Here is a 24,470-nt window from a genome sequence, read left to right as displayed (position 1 = left end):
CATGTATTTGGCATTAAACTGTCAAAAATATTTTGGAAATAAATATCTAACTGAAGTAAAGGAATGTTTAATGTTTATATTAAATGTTTATACAAGAATGAATTAGTGAAAACTACTTTCTTTGAAGTTAATACTTTAAAGTCAATACTTCTTCTGGTACCATGCTTATATACTCTTGTTTGTGTGTGTGGAGCGTGAGGGTGGTCCTCTTGGTGTGGCTCTGAGAATTGCACTTAGCAGTGCTGGGATCACACTGAGCAAAAGTGTATGTAGGTGGAGGTCAGAATGAACTCCTAATCTCATGCATGCAAGATGGTTTTCTACTACCGAGCCTTATCCTTGAGCTCCCATGGGTATGTCTGATAAGGATCAGAATTGATTATTTTTTATATCCACCTCTGACTTTATTTCTTTTGGCTGAAAGTCTCTTTCACTGTCACTGTCACTGTCCTTCCATTGTTCATCGATTTGCTCGAGTGGGCCCAGTAATGTCTCCATTTTGAGACTTGTTGTTACTGTGTTTGGCATATCAAATACGTCACGGGTAGCTTGCCAGGCTTTGCCATGCAGGTGAGACACTCTCGATAGCTTGCCGGGCTCTCCGAGAGGGGCGGAGGAATCGAACCCGGCTGGGCCCGGCTGGCTGCGTGCAAGGCAAACACCCTACCGCTGTGCTATCGCTCTAACCCTGTTAAAATATCAACCTTGAAACTTCTACATCATGTTGAGAGGGCTTACAGATCCCCAAGAGTTTCTGATTAGAGATCTGGTCGTTCCCATTATCATCATTCCACCTTTTAGAAAACTCTTTTTTCTATATCTTCCCATGGTAACCATTACCCTGACATGAAACTCTAAAGGTTAAGCTTCATCAGTATTATTGCACCAAGTTAGCACAACCAGGATTTCCCTCATTTAGGCAGAAATTCAAGAGAACTCACAGTGGTCAGTGCATCTGCAGATCTAGTTCCAGACCAGTAGACTTTCTACCTGAAAAAAAAAAAAGTCTGTCTAAGGGCACAGTGGGTAGGGTGTGTACTTTGTACATGACCAACCTAGGTTCAATTCCTAGTATCCCAGATGGTCCCCCAACCCCACCTGAGTATAGCCTGGTGTGACCCCAAAACAACAACAACTAAAGTTAATCTATGGATCAATTTAGACCTGCCCAATATTACATTATATCTGAAAGCAGAGCTCTGACTTACTGAGTAGCATTAAGTACAAAGATGGTCCCTGTTGATCATAAATACTGTGATGGTCTCACCCCTCCCATACTTATTTGCATCTAGTTTCATTCTACTTTTCATTCCCTCTGTCATTCTCCATTTCACCTGCCTAATATTATTTCTTTTTGAGTTTGTTGTAAAATTAGAAAATTAATTTTATTTGGGGAAGTCCAGGTGGGGCCACACGAGACAGTGCTCAGGAGAAAGTTCCTGTAGTGCTCAGGAAGATATATATGGACCAATGATTGAAATCAGGATCAAGTTCAAAGTGGGGCAAGTACCTTCTGTCCTGTACTGTCCGATGCCCAAATTACAGATTTTTGATCAAGTACTGGCTATTGTGCTTGGAAGTTTTATATTATTCTTGTTTGCTTAGTTTTAAGTCAGTAAATAATTTCCTTTTCTTCTTTCAAGCAGAAAACATAAATTAAGTACTTGCTAACACTTTGCTACTCCATAACATTTTTTTTTTTGGTACAATATTGTTCAAGGCAAGGCAAGTCCCTCCAGGAAGGGAGGGTATAAGCAGGAGAGCCTATAGGGAATGGTGGAATGAGGCTGATTCACAGAGCTTGTGCTGCAAAGGTAGCTTTGAATTATAGTTTTAGTACCTGAGAAATGGAGATTGGTATGCACATATCATAGTATCAGTAGTTCTACCATAGGTAATCATTCATGCAAAGTGCATATGATAATCATCACTATCAAGTAACTGACTCAGTTATGTGCTATCAATAAAAATACCCTGAAAGGAAGAAAAATGTGGCATTCCCTAAAATCTAGACATTAAAAAACAAAGCAAAACAAAAGAACCTTGGCTGATCCCACAGAAAAAAGAACTACATGAATAAAGGTGAATGTCCACATTGAATAATTACATTTAAACCTTTCTATAAGATTCACACATGTTTCATTGACTGTACTGTCAATAAACTTTTAAAGCTTAAAAGTTTGAGAGACTTTGAAAAGTCTCACTATATCCTTCTGTATCTTCTGGTCTTGACTGAATTACATGGCACTTGGTCACGCTAATCTTTTTGGCAATAAATTATGCTGACTAGTTACTACAAAAATGCTGTTAGCATAAACTGAAGGGGATCACTTTTTGAAGATTCTAATTCCAAAGAATAGCCATCCTACCATTAACTATACTAATAGAGAAGAATCTTAATTAATCCTATAATCCTAAAGGACTTACTGAAGAATGTGTTATCCTATTTTTTTTTTCAGCTAGATTGACCTGCTTACTCATGTTTTTTCTTGGGTTGAGCTAAAATCTTTCCCTGTCATGTGCTGTGAGTTTGTGAGCAGTAAGTTTACTGGGGAATATAAAATAACCATCAGTATTCTTACCAATAATAATAATGGCTACCATTCATAGAATGCATGCTGTGTTGGGCAGTTTGCCAAATTCCTTAAATACCTCTCTTTGACTATTCACAAAAAAACATTCTGATGAGGGTATTATTCTCATTTTACGGAAGAGGAAGCAGGCTCAGAGCAGTTAAACACCTCTCAGGGGGGCCCACTGTGAGAAGGTAGGATTCAAACTTGGGTCAGTCAGATTCCAAAGCCATGCTCTCAGCATTTTTCTAGACTGCCTACTTGTGCAAACTACAGATTAGCTCAAAGAGAATGTTATTACTCCCATTTTATCATTTTCTTTATAGGTTTGCTTGGAAGATTTCTAAAGATATTTCTTTATAAGTGTGCACACCAAGTTTCATTTTTCTCAAGAAAGCACAATAAACAAAAGTAGTGGGAGAAAGAAAATTAGAGTGGCAATAGACTTTGTTTTTTTCCTTTTGTTTTTTGGCTTTTAGGCCACACCCAGCTGTGCTCAGAACTTACTCCTGGCTCTGCACACAGGGGAGCACTCCTGGAAGTGCTCAGGGGATTATAATCCTGGGGATCAAAGCCAGGTCAGATCATACAAGGCAAGCACCTTATCTGCAGTCATTACTTCTTAGTGATGAAACTGTGGCCTTTTCTTCTTTACTTGTTCTATATCTTTTAGTTCTTCTTGAAGTAATAAAAGGTAAAGGTAAAGGCCCTCCCGTTGATCGTCGATTTGCTCGAGCGGGCCCAGTAACGTCTCCATTGGAGACTTTGTTGTTACTGTGTCTGGCATATCGAATACTCTCGGTAGCTTGCCGGGCTCTCCGAGAGGGGCAGAGGAATCGAACTCGGGTCGGCCATGTTGGCCGCTTGTAAGGCAAGCGCCCTACCCGCTGTGCTATCGCTCCTTGAAGTAATGAAAATTTCAAAGTGAAGATATGCTTTTTTTAAAAAAAAATTGTTTGTTAATCGGGCAGAGTTGTTTTTCACTGTTGTCCCAACACACCCCCACAGCAAGACTCAGAAGCCTGGTGTCTGGGCCATTGGCAGCAGTGCTCAGCCTACCTACCATGTTGGCCTGAAATTTGCTGCCCCACCTGGCTCGGTCCAGGAGCCATCCAGGCCATACTGGGTGGTCCTGGGGGTAGAGGGAAATGGTGCAGGGAAAAAAAATTGACCTAGACAACTTAAAAAAAAATGAGTGCTCACTTTGGCAGCACATATACTAAAATTTGAACAATACAGAGATTAGCATGACTCCTGCACAGGATGACATACAAATTCATGAAACATTCCATTTTGTGGGGGAACATATAAAAGAAAAGACAGTATGAAACTAATATCCAAGGCCAGGGAAAACAGGCCAGGAGGATTGGTCAGTGGTTGGTCAATGGTGTGCGAGTTAGAGGGTAGTTAGGATAGAGGAGGATCCGTTATGACAACACCAGTTGGAAATGATCACTCTGGACAAGAACTGAGTGTTGAAAACAGGTAAAGAGATACACATGATAACCTTTCAACATCTGTATCGCAAACCATAATGCCTAAAATGAGAGAGAGAGAGAGAGAGAGAGAGAGAGAGAGAGAGAGAGAGAGAGAGAGAAGAGAGGTACATGCCATAGAGGCAGGCTGGGGGGCTGGGGTGGGGATGATTTGAGGGGATGGGAAGGAACATGGGGACACTGGTGCTGGGAAATTACAAAGGTGGAGGGATGGGTGTTGGAACATTGTATGACTGAAACACAATCATGAACAAGTTTGTAATGCTCTATCTTATAGTGATTCAATTTTAAAAAGTAAATAGTAAAGTAAGGTAAAGGCCCTCCCGTTGATCGTCGATTTGCTCGAGTGGGCCCAGTAACGTCTCCATTGGAGACTTTGTTGTTACTGTGTCTGGCATATCGAATACCTCACAGGGAGCTTGCCAGGCTCTGCCGTGCGGGCGAGATACTCTCGGTAGCTTGCCGGGCTCTCCAAGAGGGGCAGAGGAATCGAACTCGGGTTGGCCATGTTGGCTGCGTGCAAGGCAAACGCCCTACCGCTGTGCTATCGCTCCAGCTATAGCACAGCAGGTGGGGTGTTTGCCTTGCATGCAGCCGACCCGGGTTCAAAAAGTAAATAAAAAGTAAAAATATATGACATGAAAAGAACTGGGGTGGAGGGGGGTGGGGAAGGAAATGGCACCCAGGTTAGGGAGGGTGGGCTAAGCCAACCGGATATTTGAGACTGTATGATTTAACTATTCAAGAACTATACTAACATTCAACTCACATAGTGGCTAGAGCAATAGCACAGCGGGCAAGGCCTTTGCCTTATACACAGCTGAGCTGGTGGGCCCAAGTTCAATCCCTCCTCCCCTCTCGGAGAGCCCGGCAAGGTACTGAGAGGATCTCGCCCCTATGGCAAAGCCTGGTAAGCTACCCATCACGTATTCGATGTGCCAAACACAGTAATAACAAGTCTCATAATGGAGACGTTAGTGGGCCTGCTCGAGCAAATCAAAAAACAATAGGGAAGACAGTGCTACAGTGCTTTAAATTTTTTAAATGACTCACCATGAGATACAGTTACAAATTTACAAACTTTCATGCTTATGTTTCAGTCATACAATGATTGAGTACCCATCCCTCAACCAGTGCCCATTCTCCACCACCATGGGTCCCAGTATCCTTCCCCCCACCCCCACCCCCTGCCTCTGTGGCAGGCAGATTCCCTTTTACTCTCTCCTTTAGGATGTTGTGATCTGCAATGCAGGTATGAAGTGGTCATCATGTTCAGTCTATAGTCTACTTTCGGCACACATCTCCTATCTCAAGCAGGTCCTCCAAGCATTCTTTACTTGGTGGTCCCTTCTCTTTCTGAGCTGCCTTTTCCCCCAGCATATGAGGACAGCTTCCAAGCCATGAACAGTAAAATCATACAGTCTCCTGGTTCTTCTCTCTACTATCTTTGGGTGTTAGTCTCCCATTTTGTTACTTTATATTCCACAAATCAGTGCAGTCTTCCCATGTCTGACCCTCTTTTTCTGACTCATTTCACTCAGCATAATACTCTCCATGTTAATCTCAAAGTGGAGATATATTTAAAGATGAGGTCCAAAGGAAATTTTCATGTCACCAATTGTGTTTAGATGAATCCTTAGACATCTACTTATGGTACTTTAATGCCATAATACCTTAAGTACTATAATGCATGAAAAGATTGTAAATGTTTTTTACTAGAATAATTTTATTAACTCCCCTTAATTATTATAATCTGCCTTCTCTAATTTGGGAAATTGTTTCAAAGATAAACCAGGAAAAGCTGATCAGTGCCAACTTGATTTCCTGTGTTTCAAGTCAAGAGACCTTCTTCACTATGATGGTAAAGTTTTACCTTGGGATTACAAATGATTAATTCTACTTTGAAACCAAAGACAGCTCATTTGGAAACGTAAAAGATTTAAATCTTGTGGCTAAGTACACTTTGAACAATTTCCCCTTGTTAACTAGACAGAACACAGCTCCAAAGAAGGAAATGGTTACTTGGAGAATATAGATTTTGGTGCAGTCTTTTCCTCACATTTTTAGGAGAGTTTACAATATGATAAACAGTAAATGTTAACACTCACATTTATGATTGATTTTATTTCATAGATAAGTCCTAACACACTGGATGAAATGGTTTACCTAAACCATTAAAAAAATAATTTTTTTCAAATTTATAACGTCAAGACACTCAAAGTCCAATATACATTACAAAGTGTATCTTCCTGACTTTGTTTATTATTTTTCAGTCCTTCACTTTCCATTAGCATGAGGTGAGTAGTTTATGAGACAGACACTGAATCACGATATTGTCCATGAGGTATGTGTCCAGAGAGGTCAAGACCAGTAAAATTGGCGTGGACTCCTGCTCAGCATGGACACTAAGGTCCTCCTGACCTCACAAAGGAAGCCACCAAGTTGCATCTGAGAGCTGCTTGTGTGCATGGCCTACGTTACAGGGCCTGCCACATGGATTGGGGAGGAGGATGACCGACGTTCTTAGCGTAAGACAAGATAATGCTCTTCACAGGGAAAGGAGAAGTCATTCCTTGTGTTTACTTGGGGACTAGGCTCTTTGTCTCAGTGCAGTAAAGAATTTCAGGAGAAAGCGTAAGACATAAAAGATTTTCTTTTTATTAAGGGAGGATAAGACACAATAAAGAATGTGGAGGTAGGAATGGAGAGCACTTGCCTTTGATTTGATCCCTGGTACCACAAAACAAACAAAAATGTGGACTTTAGGTCAAAGCTATAGTATAGCATGTTGACATGGTCCAACTGAATTCAGTCACCATCACCATAGATGGTCCCCAGAGCCCTGCAGGAGTGATCCCTGAGTGCAGAGCCAGAAATAAGTCCTGAGTACCACGAGGGACACCAGGTGTGGCGAAACCAAACAAACAGCAAAAGAATGCAGACTTCTCCTAAGGAAAGAGCACCATAAATAACGGACAGAGATTGCATACCCAAGAGTAGAGCTAGAGGCATTCGCAGAATGGAACGCCCAAGATGTTTTTTGAGGAGTTGATTATACAGGGTCTTTTTCAAGTTTTTTTTTTTTTTTTTTAGCTCAGGCTGTCTGTGTAGATTAGAGTTCTTTTTAGGGTGTTGAGAAAAAGGACTTTGATCTCTCTCTCTCTCTCTCTCTCTCTCTCTCTCTCTCTTCTCTCTCTCTCTCTCTCTCTCTCTCTCTCTCTCTCTCTCTCTCTCTCTCTCTCTCTCTCTCTCTCTCTCTCTCCTCCCTGCATTGATTTATACATATGTGATTTTCAGCCAGGTACTTGGCATTATTTCCCATTTTTTCTCTCTCTATGCCACCTGCAATTATCAACTAACTGTCATGGCAGTTAAATGCAGAAGCCTTAAGATTTGTTGCTGGAGGCTTCCAGGTTTGCACCCTGTGATGCTCAGGGGATCATGTGGTGCCAGGATAAGAAGCATGCTAGACAGGTGCCCCAACCACTCCTCTCTCTTCAGGCCCCCACTGTAAATCTTATCAGGGCCTGTGTTCCTGCCTGTGAAACAGAGCAAGTCACACCTTCCTCTTTTTTTTTTTAATTTTATTGAATCACCATGAGATAGTTACAAGTTTTCATTTTTGGATTACAATTGTGCAATGATCAAACACCCATCCCTCCACCAGTGCACATTCTGCACCACCAATATTCCTGGTATTACCCCCCCGTTTTCCCACCCTCCCCCTGCCTCCATGGCAGTCATTGTTCCCCATAATCTCTCTCTACTTTTGGGCATTATGGTTTGCAATACAGACACTGAGAGGTTATCATGTTTGGTCCTTTATCTACTTTCTGCACACATCTCCCATCCCGACCCAGCACCTTCCTTTTTGAGCTGGCTTCTTTCATTCAATCTCCAGCTTAAGGATTAAGGCAGGCTAGTTCCTTTCAAAATTTTATCTTCTCTCCAAATACTTCTTAATTTCATGGCTTCCTAAAGATCATCACCAAACACACCCCTGACTTGACTGCCTGCCTCAGCATGAACCCTTGCCGGGTTTCAGTCTCTGTCTGCTCATATTTTGTGTATGAGGTGACATAGCCTGATTCACGGATATATAAGTCTGTGCTCATAAAATATAGGTCCATATAAAATTAAAATGTGAAAAAGATTTGAAAATACATACTGCGTTTCCCCCTATTTTATTCTTATATAGGTGGTGAATTTCACTTACCAGGAATAATAATAAAATGTGGCAGGTGGCAAAAGTATACTCAAAGTATATCAGATGTCTTTTTTTGAGGGGTGGCAGGGGGAACACCCAACTGTGCTCAGGACTTATACCTGACGGGGCTTCAGGTACCATATGCAGTGTCAGGGTCAGCCTTAAAAGCAAATGCCTTAACTCCTGTATTATCTTTCTGGCTTCAATAAAGATGTAGGCTTTTTATAGTCTATTAAAAATTTGCATACTTTTCAGAATTTGTAACTGGAAAAATATATTTATAAAAAATGTCATTTTAGATTTTGGACCACACCAGGCTGTACTCAGGGTTTAATCCTGCCTCTGTGCTCAGTGATCACTCCTGTCATGGCTCAGGGGACTATATGGAATGCTGGGGATCAAATTTAGGTTGAATGCATACAAGGCAAGAGCCCTACCCACTGTACTATCTACCCAACACCAGAAAATGTCATTTTAATTAGCATCATTGCTGTGCCCTTAAAAGCCTGCTGTTGACTTTTAATTGTTCCCCCAAACTCATGGTTTTCTGCTCAATGTTAAATTTTTTTCATATAATAGGTATTAGGGAATATTTGCCAGTAATACCAAAATCAGCTTTTTAATTTATGGGATATGCCGATGAAAGCAATGTCCAAGGAACAGAGGCAGCATCAGCCTCACCTGTGGCTTCTTTCAGGAAAACACAAGCAAGGAATCATCAGATTTGAGTTGTGCTCTAAGTTAAGAAATTCAGTCATTAAGTGAAAAATATCTTTTAGAGTATTTATCTGTGAAGAGAACAATGTTTCTACCAGCCCAAGAAATATTATGTGCATAAGGAATTTAACATTCTTGAAAATGAAATATTAAAGTTCTCTTGGGCTGGAGCGATAGCACAGCGGGTAGGGCGTCCGCCTTACGAGCGGCCAACATGGCCGACCCGAGTTCGATCCCTCCGCCCCTCTCGGAGAGCCCGGCAAGCTACCGAGAGTGTTCGATATGCCAGACACAGTAACAACAAAGTCTCCAATGGAGACGTTACTGGGCCCGCTCGAGCAAATCAACGATCAACGGGAGGGCCTTTACCTTACCTTAAAGTTTCTCTTGCATGAAAAATGTACTTATATGTCTGTTTGACTACACAATAAATGGAGTAAAGTATGCATTCGTAGATTTCTTGGCTTTTTTCAGTTAAAAACAATTTCAATTTAGTCACTCAGCTGCTATGGTATCTTGTTGTAATTCCTGAAGTTAGGAGTCCTCATTTGGGGCTGGAGAGATAGCACAGCGGGTAGGGCGTTTGCCTTGCACTTGGCCCACCCGGGTTCGATTCCCAGCATCCCATATGGCCCCCTGAGTATTGCCAGGAGTAACTCCTGAGTGCAGAGCCAGGAGTAATCCCTGTGCATCTCTGGGTGTGACCCAAAAAGAAAAATAAACAAACAAACAAAAAAAAGAGTCCAGAGACTATAAAACCCAGCTCATGGAAGTGCGGCCGTAAATGTGGCCGCTTGACATCTTATCATCTCATTCTTACTTTGGACAACCTGGCAGGCTACCGAATGTAACCTGCCCACACGGCAGAGTCTGGCAAACTCCCCGTGGCGTACCCAATATGCCAAATACCAGTAACAATGATGGGTCTCATTCTCCTAACCCTGAAAGAGCCTTGAATATGGCACTTTTTTAAATCTCAGGGCTAGGGCTATGGAGACATTACCGGTGCCTGCTCGAGGCAATCGATGAAAAACAGGATGATCGTGATCGTGATGTATTTGAACAAAGTCATTAGTACCTATCTAATAAATGAAATGACAAAGATGCATTTGTTTTGCCATTCTCCTAGAATCACAATGATTATAAATGAGTATAAGGAATGTTTTCCTTTAAGTGTCTGTGAGCGTGAACAATAATCAGTGTCTAAATAGACTGATTTACGTCTTTGTTTCTGTGTTTTGCATTTTACTTTAATACTAGTTCCTTTTTAAATGAAGTTAATATATCCAGCTATAATCATGAATGGAAAAAAGTACTAAGAAATAAATCCCCAAAACTCCTGCCACTTTGAAGCCCATGAAACTAGAAAACTAGTGCCTGTTTTATCAGCTTAGAAATTACCAGAAACCATGCATAAACCTTTTAACATGGTAGAGATACTATTTCTTATCTAAATAGAAATAGCAAATGTAATTCATGAGAAACTGCTCGCTTTGATTTGGAAACAGTGCATGAGTTGTGTGTGTATATGTGTGTGTGTGTATATGTGTAAAAAAGAAGCTTTTCAGTCAACACTAACACCTAAAGCCACTGAAGGAGAAGAAAAACAGTTAAAAGCAAAAGAGTAGTAGCAAAATTATATAACCATTTTTCACATTGTAGTTTTCAAGAATTTCCTAAGAGCACTTTAATAAAATGTTACATTAGCAGTCCAAATAATGTGAGTGCTATAATGTTTCATTTCAATGATTTTATTGTAAAAACCTATAGTAATCCGATGATGACATACAAATTTACCTTTAAAAAAAAGATGAGTCTGTAAGATGAAATTATCTTTGAGGAGCTATGTCTGTATTATTTATTATATATTAACCTAAAAGAATAATTTTCGTGATAAATATGTATCATATAAATTAACATAATACTATATTTATATATTAGACATGTTAATATATTTGAATACCAATCAAATATATAAATTAGTAATATACTTCTATTTTTGCTAATAATTTTCTAATTATATCTAGACATATAAAATTATTTTGACCTTATTTTGAATACTTTCTACAAAAAATTTAAAAACAATTTGTTTATTTATTATTTATTGATTTGGAGACCACACCTGTCAATGCTCAGGGGTTGCTCCTGGCTCTGTACTCAGGAATCACTCCTGGCATTGCTCGGAGGACCATATAGGGGACGCTGGGGAACAAACCCAGGTCTGCACATGCAAGGCAAGCGCCTCATCTGCTGTATTATCTCTTGGGCCCCTCTACAAGAAACTTTAAGGCTCTGAGCATCTTTCCTTTAATTCTAATTTGGATACAATAAGCCATGGTAACTGAGAATGAACTTTCCACCAAGATGACTGAGAGAAGGAAAGCATTTCCATTTCTGATGAACACAGACAAGTGTCTAATATTCTACGCAACACAAAAGTAAACTTAGAACTCAGCCTTAAACTGATATTTGAATGCTAAAGAGACAACAACAGAGAATAAAATTACAACAAAGGTGACCTGCCCTGGTTTAGATCTTTAAGTCAAATGACCCGAAGAATAATTGAAACCCACAGTCTGGATGTGTGTCGTAACCTGGGATATTTCTGTACCAGCTCAGGTTCTTTGGTTTGTAAATTGTGGTGTTTGTTGCTACCTGAAATTTCCAGCACTTTCGTGGTTACCCAAAATAGAATGTGATGCAGAAGTTCATTTTGTAGTTTCAAAGGTGTGTTCAAATGTGTGCAAGTCTTTTTCAAAAGAGGCCAAGGGGACAGATCTTTATCAGTAACACGAAAACAGAGTTCAAGTTACAGAATGGTAGAGCCACTGCAATTTATAGCTCCGGTTTGGCCCCAGTGACGGGCACCGTTTGTTAAAACCTTTCCAATTCCTTCTTCTCTTACCCAACATTGTACATACTAATCTAAATGCAACCTGAGTTTAGCCCTCTTTATCTGTCTTTGCAGGTAGGATACATTACACAGTAGTATAATTGGAAAACTTTTCAAATAAGTGTACCCTAGTATAATGTCATAAAATTAGCTAGCTACATGTTTCTATTGTTTAATTTTTTTACTAAGCATTCCTTCTATTGATAAAAATATTTCTCATTGATTTTTCCAGTAATTTTTCTACAACTATAAATAGTGTTGTTATCTTCTGATGATTAATCAATTCTGAGATCACTTTATCTTACTCTAGTGTCTGGATATGTATCAATGAAAATGTTTCTAATATTGAACTTTGAAGCTTCTAATTTTACTTATTTCCTTTGTAATATACATTCTATTATTTCTTTTCCTTACCTGATTGAAGTCACAATTTTTTATTTGTATTTTTCTTTATTTGTTTTTCTTTTTCTCTAAAAATCCTATTATTTTTGTTGCCCCCATAGGCAATAATTGACACTTAAATGAGTCTACTATTGAATGTAGCGTTGACCTCTAGTTCATTGGACGTTGAGCAACAAACCCCTATCAAAGCTACTCTCAGGCAAAACAAAGAGGCACTTGGCACTGAGTACAAGAATCAGGACCCCATGGCAATTCTTGTTCCATTGCTGCTCTAGAATATACTGCCAGAACCGTGTCTGCCCTTTGGCCCACCACTGAAACAGTGAGACTCAGATCCAAGTCTGAGTAGTGGCTCTCCTACATTGTGATCCTCTACATTCCAATTTTCAAAATGTGAAGGAGATGATTAAGAAGGTCCTGTAATGTTCTTCCCAGCTATGCTTCAGAATTAAATGACAGAGATACAAAAGTCAAAACTGGCACTTAAAGTCTCCAAATGAGGCTGTAGCCGGCAAGCAAATACAGCCAGACGAAAACATAAAATGTAGTATCAGCATCAGAGGATTGAAGCATAAAACCTATGATCTCCCAAGATAAAGGCATTCATATACTATAGGAAAAAGAGAATGTGGGTGGCAGAGGTTGTAGAGAAAAGGCAGAAGGTCTTGGTTTTACATAAAAACTCCTAAGGACAGATAGTTCAGGGGTTAAGGCTCGTGCCTTGCATGCAGCCAACTCCAGTACAATCCTGAGCACTACTTGGTCCCCAAGCATTACCTAGTGCAACCCTATAAGTCCCCAGCTCCCTACGTTGTGGCCCTAGCGGTCCCAAGCACCCTAGCACAACAAGGTCTGACAACACCACATCTCTGGAGCCTTACATTGAAACACAGGCAGGTTGTCCAAGAATCTTGAGGGAGCCCAGGCTGCCTGATACCCTAATGAGACACTACTCCTGCAAATAAAAGGAACTCCCATAAATTAGCAAAGTTCACAGGAATCATTAGCCTAAAGTGATTTTTTTTTATGGATGGAGAAAACTTAAGTGATATGTGGAAATAATTGGATTCAAAGGTATTGTTCATAATCCCCATAGGTAATACAGCGAGCTTTGTGAAACTCTGTTCTGTCTCTTACAGCTAGCAAACAGGCATTATGTTGGTAAGTGTCGGTGTTTGTTTACTTATATATTTATTTTAGCTTCTGGGGGTCATATCAGGTAGTGTTCAAGGGGTATTCCTGGCTCTGTGCTTCATGGTCACTCCAGGCAGGACTTGTGGGAACATTTATGGCACCAGGAATTGAACTGGGGTCAGTAGCATGTAAAGGAAGCGTCTTACCCCCTGTACTATCTCTCTGCCCCCTGCATTTATGTTTTCAAAATGAATCCTGACCTGTAGGAGTTAATAACCTGAAGGTAAAAGAATGGTAATCACCAGAAATATTTTAAACCTTTCTGCAGCAGTGTCTTGACTGACTTGAAACTCTGTCCTTCAATTTTCTCAAAATACTACCTAAAAGTTAGATGATATTAACCTACATTTTATAGGTAAGAAACTCAAGGCTTAGACAGTTAGGTAACTTATCATTCCAAGTAAAATGGCTTCCCCTTAGGATCACCTGATTCCCTGCCTTCATATTTTTTCAATAATGAAGCAATTTTAATTAAAAAAATATAACATTTGCATAGAAACATGTAGGGTTTTACCAAATAAGTATTTATGGGGGTATTGTCAATTTCAAATTCCCACAGTAGACAAAATATATGTTGAAATATAATAGCCTAAGTTTTAATTTAAGAAAGATACGCAAATAATATAACTTAAACACAAAAGAGAACACAGGAACAAGTGAATATTTATTTATTTAAGAAAAGTTTTTTTTTTTTACTTGAATCACCATGAAATACACAGTTACAAAGCTGTTTGTGATTGGGTTTCAGTCAGGTAATGTTCCAACACCTGCCCCTTCACCAGTTTACATATTTCACCCAGTTTCCCTCCCATCTACCCCTTATCTCTATGTCAGGTGCTTTTCTCACCCTCCCCTCCCTCTCCCTCTCTCTCTCTCCCTCTCTCCATCACTCTGTCTGTCTCTATCTCTGTCCTTTTGGGAAATTATTATTTGCAATACAAATACTAAAAGGTTATCGGGCATTTCTATATATATATATATCCCTTCACCTACTTTCAACACTCAGTTCCTGTTCAAAGTGATCATTTACAACTATTACTGTCATACTGATCCCTTCTCTATTCTAACTGCCTTTTCCCCCATACACAGTTGTGGCAATCTCTCAACCTCTGACCAATCACCTGACCCCTGTTTTCCCTGACCTTGGATATTAATCTCATACTATTTTTTTATATTCTGGCGGTCCAAAAAGACACAGAAGAAACACCATCTGCACATCGATGTTCACTGCAGCACTGTTCACAATCGGCATAATCTGGCAACAATCTAAGTACACAAAAACAGACGAACGATTAAAGAAACTGTGGTACATCTACACGACGGAATACTACGCAGCCATTAGGAAGTCATGTAATTTACTTATAAGTGGATGGACATGGAGAATATCATGCTGAATGAAATGAGTCAGAAGGAGAGGGACAGGTATAGAATAACTGCATTTGTGAGATATAAAAAAATCACACCTTTCCTTTTATTGCAATAGAGTCTTTTCTACAATAATGGATCCCTCAAAGTTTAATTATTACCTATACATTATTAGAAACAAAATAGATAGGGTTGTACTGCTAATTTCCCACATACTGAGTGTTAGATGCTAATGGAACCTTACAAAATCCATTCTCGGCTTATTCTGAGTTTTAGAACTCAGTTTCTCTTTCCCTTTCAACCTTTTCCCACCTCTTTCCACACCAAAAAACAAGAGAATGATGATAACATTGCTATAAAGAAGCTATAATGTCAGCCATACACAAAATTATTAAAGGATATGGGATCTTTCTTCACTATTTTGACAATTTCATGAAGTCTTGTTTAAACTAAAATAGAAAAAGATCCATAGAATATGAAATAAATTTTAAATCAATAATATGTATCTAAATTAAATATCTAGATAGTGTATTTGATTGATTTCCCATAAAAAGTAAAGACACATATATATGCAAAGAGTAATATATTTGCAAAAATGCTTTATCAACCTGACTTTTTTGGTTAATGATGCACATGTAATTTTATAAAGCAATTACTTCAATAAAAGTAAACAAATATTAAATTCATTATTAATTAGACTTAGTAATGATCTCTATACATCGGGTATGTTTTTTCTATGCATTGACTTTTAAAAAAACTACTGGGGGTCCACATCCAGCGGTGCTCAGTGCTTATTCCTGGCTCTGCATTTAGGCATTACTCTTGGTAGTATTCAAGGTACATTTAGGTATTACTCTTGGTAGTGTTCAAGGGACCATATGGAATGCTGGGGATGGAACCTTGGTAATGGAAGACTACAAGGCACGTTGGGAATTGAACCTGGATCAGCAAGACAGGCACTTTATCCACTGTACTATTGCTCCAGCCCAACAGTGACTTCTTTAGTCTCTTAAAATGAAAAAGTCATAATTCCCGATAGCTTACTTTTCAGATAAGAAAATTAACTCAAGATCATGCCCAACCAAGGCTGTAAAAAGGAGCATCAGAAATTAAAAGACTATTTAACCTCAAAGCCTATTCTTTAAAGTACATATATTGTGTATCATTGAAATATATGGTAACAGCAACAACCAACAGTTCCAACGTGCCTATTGTGTACCAAGCATTGTTTGAAGAACTTTGTATTACTTCATTTATTTGATCCTTATCACATCATATGAGGTAAGTATTGTTTGATCTTGTTAATAGAGAACTGAGGCAGAAATTCAATTAACCATATAGTAAGTATGCACAGATTCAGTGAAGGCGAACAGCTGTATAACCTGACTCTCAAACTACTGTCACTGTCACTGTCCTCCCGTTGTTCATCGATTTGCTTGAGCGGGTCCAGTAACGTCTCCATCGTGAGATTTGTTGTTACTGTGTTTGGCATATCGAATACGTCACGGGGAGCTTGCCAGGCCTTGCCGCGCAGGCGAGATACTCTCGGTAGCTTGCGGGGCTCTCCAAGGGGGATGGAGGAATCGAACTCGGGTTGGCCATGTTGGCTGTGTGCAAGGCAAACGCCCTACCTGCTGTGCTATTGCTCCAGCCCCTCAAACTACTACCGAATATAAAGACAAAAGACATATGTTGTCCAGCAAAGTAAAATGTATAAGGAGTGATATTCATTCTTAAATAATTTATTCAGAAGTCCTGAGACAATTCTTAAAGTAATTCTTTTTTAATTATTTTTTTATATTATTATTAGTGAAACACCATGAGGTACAGTTGTAGACTTACAAATTTTGTGCTTGGTTTCAATTATACAATGATCAAATAGCCATCCCTCCACCAGTGCCCCATTTCCCACCACCATGGATCCCAGTATCCATCCCATCCCCCATCTCCACCCCACCCTGCCTCTGTGGCAGGGCATTTCCCTCTGTTCTCTCTCTCCTTTTGGGTGTTGTGGTTTGCAAAAGAGGCATTGAGTGGTAATCATATTTCAACATCAAACACATAGCTCTATTCTAAAAATCAGTGACTATTCAGTACTGCCCGACCCTCACCTCAATTTTGACAGATGGCATTCACCCTTTTAAAAAATCACAGGTAGAAACTACAAAGATTATTTAATATTCAAACTCAGTACTTTCCTAGGCTTGGGCATTTTTGAAAACCCCTTTCTCTGTCACAAGGACAAATTCCATCTTTCAGCTTGGGTTTTGAAAAGCTCAGTGGGCTGCATTGAAGTGACTGTATTTAAAGTTCTCCAAACAATGACCTGGCAATGTCCACTAGAACAGGATAAACAATGGGTTCCTGTTTTGTATTTCCTGTAGATTATTACTATGTTCTTTTATTTTTTCTGTCCCATATCACTGATCACTACAGGCTAGTTTTACAGGAGGGGAAAGGGACTAACCACTTTCCTATACAGTTAAAAATATTCAAATGATGCAACACCTCTGGCTTTAAATACAGTTACTGTTTCTATGACAATTTTCATGAAAAAAACAAGTGTAAATCCAAGTGCCACCTCTGTTGTAAGAGCTTACTTAGTTGTTGATGTTCAGAATTTCTCTCACAACATGAAGCTATTTTTCACATGATGTCTTAATGGCAGAGTCTCCTGCCCCCATGCCTGGCTGTCCTCACTGGGGCCCCTTGGAGGGGAGCGGGTTGAGTTTTTCTCCCCACCCCGACCAGGGCTCCAGCAGCTGAAGACCTCCAGAACCAGCCACCACCATGCTGAGACCACTCTCCACACGCATGAAGGTACCAGCAGAGGAACAAAGGCATGCGGGTCCCGGGACTGAGATCTCCAAGCCTGCTCAGATCGGGGCTGAACATCCTCCACCCATATCCTTCATATTCCAGTAGGCAGGGATCACACCCACCAACTGGGCCCCTGGCGCCATGTAATCCCATCAACAGCCAAGACGCAGAGACTATAAAACCCAGCTCCCGGAAGCATGCAGCCGCATTTGTGGCAACACGACATCTTATTATCTCATTCTTACTTTGGACAAACTGGCAGGCTACCGAATGTAACCTGCCCACATGGCAGAGTCTGGCAAACTCCCTGTGGCGTACCCAATATGCCAAATACCAGTAACAATGATGGGTCTCATTCTCCTAACCCTGAAGGAACCTTGAATATGGCACTTTTTAAAAAAATCTCAGGGCTAGGACGAAGGAGACATTACTGGGGCCTGCTTGAGGCAATCGATGAACAACAGGATGGTCGTGATCGTGATTGTCTTAATGGCTGGCCTGAGTCTCTGGCTATCTTTGTGTCAATCCCATGTAAGGAAGTTGTTAGATGATTATACTGGGTGCGCCTCTAGCTGCTAGTCATGGATTACCTCAATACAACTGTGAGGCCAGGTGAGAGGTTGTCTTGCCTTAAGCAGCAGCAAGGCCTGAGTGGGTTCAACTTTGTTATCCATCATTTGGTGTGTGTCTTCCCAGTAGCATCTCAGTTTCTCTCTTTAGAAAAGCAGGGCAAGATTCAAAGGCAAAGGACAAAGAAGCCTTCTTCTCATGAAGTTCTGTTGTTACTGTATATTGGGAAACATTCCATAGGAGTGTCTGGCCTCCAACTGACTGGCTAGAATAAACCACCAGGAAATCTGTGTTTAACAACATTCTGGGTATGTTTTATCAGGATTCTGTAGGAAGCGAGAACACCCAAATGAAGCCTTCAGTATATAGGGAGTAGAGTCTGCCATACCAACGTTAAAGAACGTAATTGAGTTTCTAGAGCAATGAGTATAGAAGTGGTGCCTCAATTATAAAATAAAACGTGTCAGAGACAAATGATCCTCAGAGATTATTTGTGAAGAAAAGAAGGGCCTTTGCTGGAAAGACAACCCCCGAGGATATTCTTGGATTCTGAAGTCTGTTCCCCAGCATTCTGCCTCAACCCAGAATAGCCTGGCTGTGCCCTCTGGCCTCTCAAACTTCCACTGGGGACTAGTCCATTTCTGGCCAAGCTCAAGCATTTGAACAAAGATTTCCACCATCCCGCTTTCTTTGTAAAATGGAGATAGCATTACTCACATCTTGACATTTCTAACATGCCTCTCTCATACCTTCTTATTTCTTGTGTTTCCTTTTGTGGATAGGGCGATTGTGGCTGTTTTTAGAAGGTTGACCTTGCTGGTGAGAGCATTCCCTCACAAACTTCGCTCAATCTGGTATTCATAATGATGAGACAATTTTAGGTACACTGAGGTAAACTGATAATGTTGTATATAGCCAGTGGTTACTGACCCAAAGCCGTAGTTCTCACTGACCACCTGTCAACTGAGAGGATGCTTATGTTGTTGCAAAGTCAGTACCTGACTTGGCACACACCAATAACGGTGTCCACAGCACATAAAGTAGAATTTCTACATTAGAGATAGCACAGAAAACATGTCCAATTCCTGAAGATTTCTGTCTCTAACCTACATTCTTTGGAAACAAGTTTTTACCAGGTTTTATAATATAAAGAAGTCTATAGTTTCTTCTGACCCTGGAATGCTGGTCAACTATTCCTTCTTTATTTGTCCCTCATTTCTCAGAGTTTCAAGAACACTTTACTAGTATTTTTATTTTACATATGTGCATGACTCTTGAAAATTTAAATGTTTGTTGACATGGTAATGGTGACAATATATCATAGGTCATTAGATTAATTCGTTCATTTGTAGAATGTCTCAGAACATTTTATTTTAGGGATGGAGGTGACAGTACTGTGGTTAGGGTACTTTCCTTGCATTTGGCTGACCCAGATTCAATTCCCAATATCCCATATGTTTACCACAGCCCTGCCAGGAGTGATCTCTGAGTGCAGAGCCAGAAGTCAATCCTGAGGACTACCAGATGTGACCCCCAACGCAAAAACGATCCCCCCAAATTTTCATGTGTGCTTTGGTGATTGAAAAGTGGGGATTGAAAATTCCCACTATTCATAAAGAACACAGAAAATACCAAATATCTTCAAATATTCTTATACTATAACAAATATTTCTGTGTCCATGTGCCAAAAATAAGGTTGCATTGTCTTTTTCAAAATAATATGGCAAAGACCAACTCCAAATCTGCTCGATAGCCAGACCACATAAAGCCCTCCTCCCTTCCATGCTGTGATTACTTGACCCTTTGACAGACTGCCAATCTCCCAGTAACTAATCAGTAAAACAATTTATTATATTTTCACAATCACTACACTAAATGAGCATGAGGGTCGTGTCACAAGAATTGTGAACTGATCAGGAGAGGTTGCTGGTGTGATACTTCATGTCTGTCTGTATGTCTGACTACAAATTACTCTGTAAACATCACACATAGAGAACCAGGTGACATAGCTGTCTTACATTATACAGATAAATATATTACTATCTCGAGAACTTAGTCGAAATAAAATTATAATAGAAACCAAACTTATTAATACATCCCAATTGAATAGAATATGTTTCTGGAAAGGTCTAGGAATAGAATACATGAGTACAAGCAACTTGCTTTATTTTAATCTCATTATAATTAAGTTCCATTTGTTAAAATAAAGACCATGTTATATCTTGCCTCTTAAGACAGCTATTAATAATTTAGTTTTAGTTTGGGAACCACACCCAGCAACGCTCAAGGCTGACTCCCAGCTCTGTGCTCAGGGATGAGGGACCATATGGGATGCTAAAGATAGAATCTGGGTTAGTTGTATGCTCACCAAGTGCCCTATCTGCTGTACTATCTCTCTGGCCCATTAAGAGAACCTTCAAATCAAGTAAGTGACCACAATGTATTTCAGAGAACTCTCTTTGATTGGAAACCATTGCTTTATTTAGAATTCAGTTTTTTAAAGAGAATGCAAAGCTTTTCTTTTGCAAGTTCTGATAAATATGTAACAAATGGCATTATGTGTTGCTTAATGCCTTCTACAGACCATATTTAATCACGTATTTCTTCTTTAAGAAATACTTGCTTTGTGCTGGACACGAATACAATAAGTGTGTGGGGACACAATGGGAAGGGAAAACAGGAGTGTGCAGGCTGACAGGAAAAACACGTGAATCACTCACTCAGAGAAATGCAATTGAGTTTCCCATTCAAGAGAATGAGGATGGTATTCTGAAGGGTTCAAAACAAAACACTTGACCTTGGCTGAATCTGAGAAGCCCTTCCTGAGGAAAGGATGCGTTGGCTACCGACCTCCAGGATGCAGGCATTAACCTATGAACAGGGAAGATGGACCAATGAAGAGTTACAGCACAGGCCAAGAGCACTAAAAAGGAGACTAGAGACGCTAGAAGAACTGGAGGTTGAAGGAGTGTAAGTGTGTATAGATGGGGGTGCAGATGTAAGAAGATACCATATCACTCAGAGCCTGCAATAGACCACATTCAGAAAGGGTTATGTTCAAGGATTTTGTGCCACTAATAGCAACTGTTTTATATGCTCTGTTTCAATAGAATATAATTATCTAGAAAAGCTAAGTCATGGTTATAGAAGTAGCAGAGGGATTTTTCTGTGGATTACCTTCCTGATTTTGTTTCCATTGGGATGTTCAGAGACTGCACACTTATGGTGCTGGCAGACACAGGGCAGCTCTGTTGGGATAGCACTCCACAGTGCTGTGCAGGGCTGGAACTGGGTCTTGCCACTGACTGTATTTTGGGCATCCTACCACTTAGCCACCTCCTGAGCCTAGAGATAACTTTTAAATAAATAAGTAATTCAGCCCACAAATATAAAACGAGAACGTTTTCACTAGAAAATTGAGTTGAAAAGAGAGTTTAAGAAGTTATTTCTGTATGAGTTTCAACTTCTTTGGTGAAATCCAGTCCTAGACTGCAAAATAGTATTGAAAATTGCCTCCTAAAACTCATATGCTTCACCTTGATAACCCTGAAGAGTAGAAATAATGTTGTATATGATTTGATGACTTTCAGGTAATTATGCAGATACAGACTGTGTGGGCCCAGGTACTGTCAAATGTAACTTCTACAAACCCACAGTCAAAAGCATCAACTTTTGAGTGAGGAAGACAATTATGGACTAGATCCTCAGTCCTTCATCTCAGGGTACAAGCATAGAGGTCTGACATGACTGAAGTCACTGAAACTCTTGGGCTTTATTTCGTTTTCTGAGTACTTTGGTATTTTTTTCACCACTCAACATACTGACTTCCTATAGAACACCCAGCAGATGCAAAGTACTTGATGTTACTACCAATATCAGGATCTTTATTGTTTATGTTTCATGTGGATAAAATCAACAAGTATAAAAAATGTTATTTTATAACATTTTGACATCCAACACGTCAGACTCAGAAAGTCAAACTTTTCTTTAATCAGCATTACTGATTTCCAAACTCTCAATAGGATGAGGATCTAGCTGCCTTTTTAATCCATCTTTGAAACTCACACCATTATTTCAGGCAATCTTTCTGCCTCTCCCTAAATACCAAAATATTTGACTAAGAGAATGACACATTGTTCTCCTGGATATTAGACAATGCTACTGAACTGACATGGGCCATGAAATCCTTCAAACATTTATAGTGCAATTCACTTTTCAAAGGACTTTGGGTGGAGGTGATATGTACCCTAGAAAACAATATTCATGGGAAAACTACATTCACTTCCTTCCTATGGAGATCCTCTCAAATCATAGGAAGTGAATTGAGAATTCCGAGTTCTCTTGGGAAAAAATTTTTAAACAAGTCTCAAAAAAGACTTCAAAAAACATGTACTCAAGAAATAACACACATAAAAAGTACCTTGAAATTGTCACAGTGTCTGAAAAAGATTACTCACTGACTACATTTGGAAAATGTACACAATCTTCTGTTATATTTTAACTATTTAACTAACAATAGCACTTACTATGAGCCGGACTTTTCTAAATTCCTTTCAAATGACAACTATTTTATCCTCACAGAACCCTGCTAGCTTCTCTTAGAAAGGAGAAGTCTGAGGCAGAGGGAGATGGAATAATGGGTGATAGGACCAAGACTCAAAAAAGCAGTCACAGGAGCACCTGATTCTGCTTCTAAGAATTACTCATATTTTAAATTTTCTAAACCAAGTAACCAAAAAGGTGAAATGAAGAACTTTAAATGGTCTATGCATAGAGAACTGGGGGTTTACGGTTGTATCAAGGTGGGCTCACGTCTTCTATTATACAATGCATTGGGTATCACCTAAAAAGGTACAGGTAAATCATTCAAAATAATATGCTCACTTATTTAAATGGGAGATATTAAGGGGCTGAAGAATAACAGAAAGTTTTTCCAAAATTATCCTCTTTGCCATGATTCTAATAACTAGAGAATTATTTCAGTTAACAACATCCCCTCTTAAGATATAAATACCATCTTGGGTCTAGGTCAACTATACCATAGCATAGTTTTAATTAGACCAATAATTAGCTGAGAATAGTCTCAAATTTTATAATATTCTATGAAAAGAGAATACTATATCAACTCATGAGTGGATCCAACAATCACATGATCCATGATTTAAATTCTTCAGAAAGACAAGTTTGACTTCAAAATTTCCTGGAGGAATTTTTTTAAGCTATAAGGAGGCTAAAAAAAATGTGTGGAATTTGAAAACCTCCGTTCTAACCTTATCCCTAACCCCAACCCTATCTCTATCCCTAACCCTAAGCTTATTTGACCTACTGCTCCTTTTCACAGGGGAAAAAAATCACTCAGAGCCCCAATCCAATCTATCTTCTTTAAGAAACTCCCCTCAAATGCCCTACTGTTCTTTGGATTCTTCCAACACCACCAGCCTCCCATGGGGGAGGGGCAGTACCACCCACGATGGTAAACACTAGTTCTTGTCAATCAGGGTAGAATGCAAGTCATAATTTAAAAGTCAAGAAACTTAGAAGAAGGAAGATTAATTTTGGCAAAATGGCTAGTCCAGTATGTCCAAAATATTGTCATTTTAACATTCACACAATAATAAAAATTGACGTGATATTTTACATTTTTCCTTTCGTGTTAAGATATCAAAATCCACTATGAGATTTGCTTTATTTGAGGGGAAGGTTGAGCCACATCCGGTGGTGCTCAGAGCTTACTCCTGGCTCTAGACTCAAGGATCACTCCTGACAGGGCTCTGGGGACCATTTGTGTTGCGGGGAATCAAACCTGGGTCGGACAACTGGAAAGCAAATGCTTACTTGCTTTCTGTTGCTTTCTGTTTCGTGCTATTTCTTCATCCCCTTATTTTGCATTTTAAACTTACCTGACATTGTTCATAATGACCTCATCTTGAATACTCATGAATAGTATTCAATAGTCACCATATTTGACAGCCAGAGTCTGGACTTAAAATAACGAGAATAATGTTAACATATTAAAGCATTGTTATATGCTGTTGTTTTCAAACAACAACCAAACAAGCAATCTGTGATTTCACCAACAAAATGATTTTATTCATTAAATATTCAGAAAAAGGGGCTGGAGCGATAGCACAGCGGGTGGGGTGTTTGCCTTGCACGCAGCCGCTCGGGTTCAATTCCCAGCATCCCATATGGTCCCCCCAGCACCGCCAGGAGCATTTCCTGTGTGCATGAGC

General features: G+C 39.6%; 1 protein-coding gene and 1 non-coding gene across 8 annotated transcripts in view; both read left to right on the top strand.

Annotated features, from left to right (window-relative positions):
• SORBS2 (sorbin and SH3 domain containing 2) overlaps positions 1–24,470 on the top strand; it is a 220,478-nt gene that overhangs the window by 20,990 nt on the left and 175,018 nt on the right. The window lies entirely within an intron of this gene.
• LOC130023868 (U6 spliceosomal RNA) lies at positions 3,769–3,871 on the top strand. The gene has a single exon (XR_008792530.1). It is a non-coding gene; the product is annotated as a U6 spliceosomal RNA (small nuclear RNA).

The sequence above is a fragment of the Sorex fumeus genome, unplaced genomic scaffold (genome assembly GCF_029834395.1).
Source record: "Sorex fumeus unplaced genomic scaffold, SorFum_2.1 ptg000024l, whole genome shotgun sequence".
Classification (NCBI taxonomy): domain Eukaryota; kingdom Metazoa; phylum Chordata; class Mammalia; order Eulipotyphla; family Soricidae; genus Sorex; species Sorex fumeus.
Note: the sequence above shows the minus strand (reverse complement) of the source record. Positions and strands in the feature narration are given on the sequence as shown.